The following is a 7,498-nucleotide window of genomic DNA, read 5'->3' as shown; positions in this document are numbered from 1 at the left end:
GTTCCTGTTCTGTTAGTAACTACCCTGGTAGGTTGACGGTTTAGTTCCTGTTCTGTTTGTAAATACCCTGGTAGGTTGACGGTTTAGTTCCTGTTCTGTTTGTAAATACCCTGGTAGGTTGACGGTTTAGTTCCTGTTCTGTTTGTAACTACCCTGGTAGGTTGACGGTTTAGTTCCTGTTCTGTTTGTAACTACCCTGGTAGGTTGACGGTTTAGTTCCTGTTCTGTTTGTAACTACCCTGGTAGGTTGACGGTTTAGTTCCTGTTCTGTTTGTAACTACCCTGGTAGGTTGACGGTTTAGTTCCTGTTCTGTTTGTAACTACCCTGGTAGGTTGACGGTTTAGTTCCTGTTCTGTTTGTAAATACCCTGGTAGGTTGACGGTTTAGTTCCTGTTCTGTTTGTAACTACCCTGGTAGGTTGACGTTTTAGTTCCTGTTCTGTTTGTAACTACCCTGGTAGGTTGACGGTTTAGTTCCTGTTCTGTTTGTAACTACCCTGGTAGGTTGACGGTTTAGTTCCTGTTCTGTTTGTAACTACCCTGGTAGGTTGACGGTTTAGTTCCTGTTCTGTTTGTAACTACCCTGGTAGGTTGACGGTTTAGTTCCTGTTCTGTTTGTAACTACCCTGGTAGGTTGACGGTTTAGTTCCTGTTCTGTTTGTAACTACCCTGGTAGGTTGACGGTTTAGTTCCTGTTCTGTTTGTAACTACCCTGGTAGGTTGACGGTTTAGTTCCTGTTCTGTTTGTAACTACCCTGGTAGGTTGACGGTTTAGTTCCTGTTCTGTTTGTAACTACCCTGGTAGGTTGACGGTTTAGTTCCTGTTCTGTTTGTAAATACCCTGGTAGGTTGACGGTTTAGTTCCTGTTCTGTTTGTAACTACCCTGGTAGGTTGACGTTTTAGTTCCTGTTCTGTTTGTAACTACCCTGGTAGGTTTACGGTTTAGTTCCTGTTCTGTTTGTAAATACCCTGGCAGGTTGACGGTTTAGTTCCTGTTCTGTTTGTAACTACCCTGGCAGGTTGACGGTTTAATTCCTGTTCTGTTTGTAACTACCCTGGTAGGTTGACGGTTTAGTTCCTGTTCTGTTTGTAACTACCCTGGTAGGTTGACGGTTTAGTTCCTGTTCTGTTTGTAACTACCCTGGTAGGTTGACGGTTTAGTTCCTGTTCTGTTTGTAACTACCCTGGTAGGTTGACGGTTTAGTTCCTGTTCTGTTTGTAACTACCCTGGTAGGTTGACGGTTTAGTTCCTGTTCTGTTTGTAACTACCCTGGTAGGTTGACGGTTTAGTTCCTGTTCTGTTTGTAACTACCCTGGTAGGTTGACGGTTTAGTTCCTGTTCTGTTTGTAACTACCCTGGTAGGTTGACGGTTTAGTTCCTGTTCTGTTTGTAACTACCCTGGTAGGTTGACGGTTTAGTTCCTGTTCTGTTTGTAACTACCCTGGTAGGTTGACGGTTTAGTTCCTGTTCTGTTTGTAACTACCCTGGTAGGTTGACGGTTTAGTTCCTGTGCTGTTTGTAAATACCCTGGTAGGTTGACGGTTTAGTTCCTGTTCTATTTGTAACTACCCTGGTAGGTTGACGGTTTAGTTCCTGTTCTGTTTGTAACTACCCTGGTAGGTTGACGGTTTAGTTCCTGTTCTGTTTGTAACTACCCTGGCAGGTTGACGGTTTAGTTCCTGTTCTGTTTGTAACTACCCTGGCAGGTTGACGGTTTAGTTCCTGTTCTGTTTGTAACTACCCTGGCAGGTTGACGGTTTAGTTCCTGTTCTGTTTGTAACTACCCTGGTAGGTTGACGGTTTAGTTCCTGTTCTGTTTGTAACTACCCTGGTAGGTTGACGGTTTAGTTCCTGTTCTGTTTGTAACTACCCTGGTAGGTTGACGGTTTAATTCCTGTTCTGTTTGTAACTACCCTGGTAGGTTGACGGTTTAGTTACTGTTCTGTTTGTAACTACCCTGGTAGGTTGACGGTTTAATTCCTGTTCTGTTTGTAACTACCCTGGTAGGTTGACGGTTTAGTTCCTGTTCTGTTTGTAACTACCCTGGTAGGTTGACGGTTTAGTTCCTGTTCTGTTTGTAAATACCCTGGTAGGTTGACGGTTTAGTTCCTGTTCTGTTTGTAACTACCCTGGTAGGTTGACGGTTTAGTTCCTGTTCTGTTTGTAACTACCCTGGTAGGTTGACGGTTTAGTTCCTGTTCTGTTTGTAACTACCCTGGTAGGTTGACGGTTTAGTTCCTGTTCTGTTTGTAACTACCCTGGTAGGTTGACGGTTTAGTTCCTGTTCTGTTTGTAACTACCCTGGTAGGTTGACGGTTTAGTTCCTGTTCTGTTTGTAACTACCCTGGTAGGTTGACGGTTTAGTTCCTGTTCTGTTTGTAACTACCCTGGTAGGTTGACGGTTTAGTTCCTGTTCTGTTTGTAACTACCCTGGTAGGTTGACGGTTTAGTTCCTGTTCTGTTTGTAAATACCCTGGTAGGTTGACGGTTTAGTTCCTGTTCTGTTTGTAACTACCCTGGTAGGTTGACGGTTTAGTTCCTGTTCTGTTTGTAACTACCCTGGTAGGTTGACGGTTTAGTTCCTGTTCTGTTTGTAACTACCCTGGTAGGTTGACGGTTTAGTTCCTGTTCTGTTTGTAACTACCCTGGTAGGTTGACGGTTTAGTTCCTGTTCTGTTTGTAACTACCCTGGTAGGTTGACGGTTTAATTCCTGTGCTGTTTGTAAATACCCTGGTAGGTTGACGGTTTAGTTCCTGTTCTATTTGTAACTACCCTGGTAGGTTGACGGTTTAGTTCCTGTTCTGTTTGTAAATACCCTGGTAGGTTGACGGTTTAGTTCCTGTTCGGTTTGTAACTACCCTGGTAGGTTGACGGTTTAGTTCCTGTTCTGTTTGTAACTACCCTGGTAGGTTGACGGTTTAGTTCCTGTTCTGTTTGTAACTACCCTGGCAGGTTGACGGTTTAGTTCCTGTTCTGTTTGTAACTACCCTGGTAGGTTGACGGTTTAGTTCCTGTTCTGTTTGTAACTACCCTGGTAGGTTGACGGTTTAGTTCCTGTTCTGTTTGTAACTACCCTGGTAGGTTGACGGTTTAATTCCTGTTCTGTTTGTAACTACCCTGGTAGGTTGACGGTTTAGTTACTGTTCTGTTTGTAACTACCCTGGTAGGTTGACGGTTTAATTCCTGTTCTGTTTGTAACTACCCTGGTAGGTTGACGGTTTAGTTCCTGTTCTGTTTGTAACTACCCTGGTAGGTTGACGGTTTAGTTCCTGTTCTGTTTGTAAATACCCTGGTAGGTTGACGGTTTAGTTCCTGTTCTGTTTGTAACTACCCTGGTAGGTTGACGGTTTAGTTCCTGTTCTGTTTGTAACTACCCTGGTAGGTTGACGGTTTAGTTCCTGTTCTGTTTGTAACTACCCTGGTAGGTTGACGGTTTAGTTCCTGTTCTGTTTGTAACTACCCTGGTAGGTTGACGGTTTAGTTCCTGTTCTGTTTGTAACTACCCTGGTAGGTTGACGGTTTAGTTCCTGTTCTGTTTGTAACTACCCTGGTAGGTTGACTGATAACATGAACCAGGATGCAGGCACTGGTTACAGTTTGAAGTTTTTTTCCTGAGTGGGCAGCTTGATGAAAACTAGTCAATATTTAAAATCACCCAGAAAATATACTTCTCTGTTGATATCACATATATTATCAAGCATTTCACACATATTACCCAGATACTGACTGACCACTTGGTGGTCTATAGCAGCTTCCCACCAGAATGGGCTTTAGGTGAGGCAGATGAACCTGTAGCCATATTACTACAACAGTATTTAACATTATCCAGATACTGACTGTCTATAGCAGCTTTAGATGAGGCAGATGAACCTGTAGCCATATTACCTCAACAATATTTAACATTATCCAGATACTGACTGTTAACACTTGGTGGTCTATAGCAGCTTCCCACCAGAATGGGCTTTAGGTGAGGCAGATGAACCTGTAGCCATATTACTTCAATAGTATTTAACATTATCCAGATACTGACTGTTAGCACTTGGTGGTCTATAGCAGCTTCCCACCAGAATGGGCTTTAGGTGAGGCAGATGAACCTGTAGCCATATTACTTCAATAGTATTTAACATTATCCAGATACTGACTGTTAGCACTTGGTGGTCTATAGCAGCTTCCCACCAGAATGGGCTTTAGGGGAGGCAGATGAACCTGTAGCCATATTACTTCAATAGTATTTAACATTATCCAGATACTGACTGTCTATAGCGGCTTTAGATGAGGCAGATGAACCTGTAGCCATATTACCTCAACAATATTTAACATTATCCAGATACTGACTGTCTATAGCAGCTTCCCACCAGAATGGGCTTTAGTTGAGGCAGATGAACCTGTAGCCATATTACTTCAATAGTATTTAACATTATCCAGATACTGACTGTCTATAGCGGCTTTAGGTGAGACAGATGAACCTGTAGCCATATTACCTCAACAGTATTTAACATTATCCAGATACTGACTGTCTATAGCGGCTTTAGGTGAGACAGATGAACCTGTAGCCATATTACCTCAACAGTATTTAACAGGAGATCCTCTCTAAGCTTTACAGGAATGTGGTTCTGAATATAAACAGCAACACCTCTAGTATTTATACAGTGTATTTCTACACAGCTCACTGATATATATCCTAGTATATCTGGAGGAGTGGTAGGGTTAGTGGAGGGGTGGTAGGGTTAGTAGCTCACTGATATATATCCTAGTATATCTGGAGGAGTGGTAGGGTTAGTGGAGGGGTGGTAGGGTTAGTAGCTCACTGATATACAGTGCCTTGCGAAAGTATTCGGCCCCCTTGAACTTTGCGACCTTTTGCCACATTTCAGGCTTCAAACATAAAGATATAAAACTGTATTTTTTTGTGAAGAATCAACAACAAGTGGGACACAATCATGAAGTGGAACGACATTTATTGGATATTTCAAACTTTTTTAACAAATCAAAAACTGAAAAATTGGGCGTGCAAAATTATTCAGCCCCTTTACTTTCAGTGCAGAAAACTCTCTCCAGAAGTTCAGTGAGGATCTCTGAATGATCCAATGTTGACCTAAATGACTATTGATGATAAATACAATCCACCTGTGTGTAATCAAGTCTCCGTATAAATGCACCTGCACTGTGATAGTCTCAGAGGTCCGTTAAAAGTGCAGAGAGCATCATGAAGAACAAGGAACACACCAGGCAGGTCCGAGATACTGTTGTGAAGAAGTTTAAAGCCGGATTTGGATACAAAAAAAGATTTCCCAAGCTTTAAACATCCCAAGGAGCACTGTGCAAGCGATAATATTGAAATGGAAGGAGTATCAGACCACTGCAAATCTACCAAGACCTGGCCGTCCCTCTAAACTTTCAGCTCATACAAGGAGAAGACTGATCAGAGATGCAGCCAAGAGGCCCATGATCACTCTGGATGAACTGCAGAGATCTACAGCTGAGGTGGGAGACTCTGTCCATAGGACAACAATCAGTCGTATATTGCACAAATCTGGCCTTTATGGAAGAGTGGCAAGAAGAAAGCCATTTCTTAAAGATATCCATAAAAAGTGTTGTTTAAAGTTTGCCACAAGCCACCTGGGAGACACACCAAACATGTGGAAGAAGGTGCTCTGGTCAGATGAAACAAAAATTGAACTTTTTGGCAACAATGCAAAACGTTATGTTTGGCGTAAAAGCAACACAGCTCATCACCCTGAACACACCATCCCCACTGTCAAACATGGTGGTGGCAGCATCATGGTTTGGGCCTGCTTTTCTTCAGCAGGGACAGGGAAGATGGTTCAAATTGATGGGAAGATGGATGGAGCCAAATACAGGACCATTCTGGAAGAACCTGATGGAGTCTGCAAAAGACCTGAGACTGGGACGGAGATTTGTCTTCCAACAAGACAATGATCCATAAAGCAAAATCTACAATGGAATGGTTCAAAAATAAACATATCCAGGTGTTAGAATGGCCAAGTCAAAGTCCAGACCTGAATCCAATCGAGAATCTGTGGAAAGAACTGAACACTGCTGTTCACAAATGCTCTCCATCCAACCTCACTGAGCTCGAGCTGTTTTGCAAGGAGGAACGGGAAAAAATTTCAGTCTCTCGATGTGCAAAACTGATAGAGACATACCCCAAGCGAATTACAGCTGTCATCGCAGCAAAAGGTGGCGCTACAAAGTATTAACTTAAGGGGGCTGAATAATTTTGCACGCCCAATTTTTCAGTTTTTGATTTGTTAAAAAAGTTTGAAATATCCAATAAATGTTGTTCCACTTCATGATTGTGTCCCACTTGTTGTTGATTCTTCACAAAAAAATACAGTTTTATATCTTTATGTTTGAAGCCTGAAATGTGGCAAAAGGTCGCAAAGTTCAAGGGGGCCGAATACTTTCGCAAGGCACTGTATATCCTAGTATATCTGGAGGAGTGGTAGGGTTAGTGGAGGAGTGGTGGGGTTAGGGGAGGGGTGGTAGGGTTAGTGGATGGGTGGTAGGGTTAGTGGAGGGGTGGTAGGGTTAGTGGAGGAGTGGTAGGGTTAGTGGAGGAGTGGTAGGGTTAGTGGAGGAGTGGTAGGGTTAGTGGAGGAGTGGTAGGGTTAGTGGAGGAGTGGTAGGGTTAGTGGAGGAGTGGTAGGGATAGTGGAGGAGTGGTGGGGTTAGGGGAGGGGTGGTGGGGTTAGTGGAGGAGTGGTAGGGTTAGTGGAGGGGTGGTAGGGAGTGGTAGGGTTAGTGGAGGAGTGGTAGGGTTAGTGGAGGAGTGGTAGGGTTAGTGGAGGAGTGGTGGGGTTAGTGGAGGGGTGGTAGGGTTAGTGGAGGAGTGGTAGGGTTAGTGGAGGAGTGGTAGGGTTAGTGGAGGAGTGGTGGGGTTAGGGGAGGAGTGGTAGGGTTAGTGGAGGAGTGGCAGGGTTAGTGGAGGAGTGGTAGGGTTAGGGGGGGGTTAGGGGAGGGGTGGTAGGGTTAGTGGAGGAGTGGTAGGGTTAGTGGAGGGGTGGTAGGGTTAGTGGAGGGGTGGTAGGGTTAGTGGAGGGGTGGTAGGGTTAGTGGAGGGGTGGTAGGGTTAGTGGAGGGGTGGTAGGGTTAGTGGAGGGGTGGTAGGGTTAGTGGAGGGGTGGTAGGGTTAGTGGAGGAGTGGTAGGGTTAGGGGAGGGGTGGTAGGGTTAGGGGAGGGGTGGTGGGGTTAGTGGAGGAGTGGTAGGGTTATGGGAGGAGTGGTAGGGTTATGGGAGGAGTGGTAGGGTTATGGGAGGAGTGGTAGGGTTATGGGAGGAGTGGTAGGGTTATGGGAGGAGTGGTAGGGTTAGGGGAGGGGTGGTGGGGTTAGTGGAGGAGTGGTAGGGTTAGTGGAGGAGTGGTAGGGTTATGGGAGGAGTGGTAGGGTTATGGGAGGAGTGGTAGGGTTATGGGAGGAGTGGTAGGGTTATGGGAGGAGTGGTAGGGTTATGGGAGGAGTGGTAGGGTT

This window comes from Oncorhynchus keta, chromosome 4, assembly GCF_023373465.1.
Source record: "Oncorhynchus keta strain PuntledgeMale-10-30-2019 chromosome 4, Oket_V2, whole genome shotgun sequence".
NCBI lineage: Eukaryota > Metazoa > Chordata > Actinopteri > Salmoniformes > Salmonidae > Oncorhynchus > Oncorhynchus keta.
The sequence above is the reverse complement of the archived record's forward strand: the minus strand, read 5'-3'. Positions refer to the sequence as shown.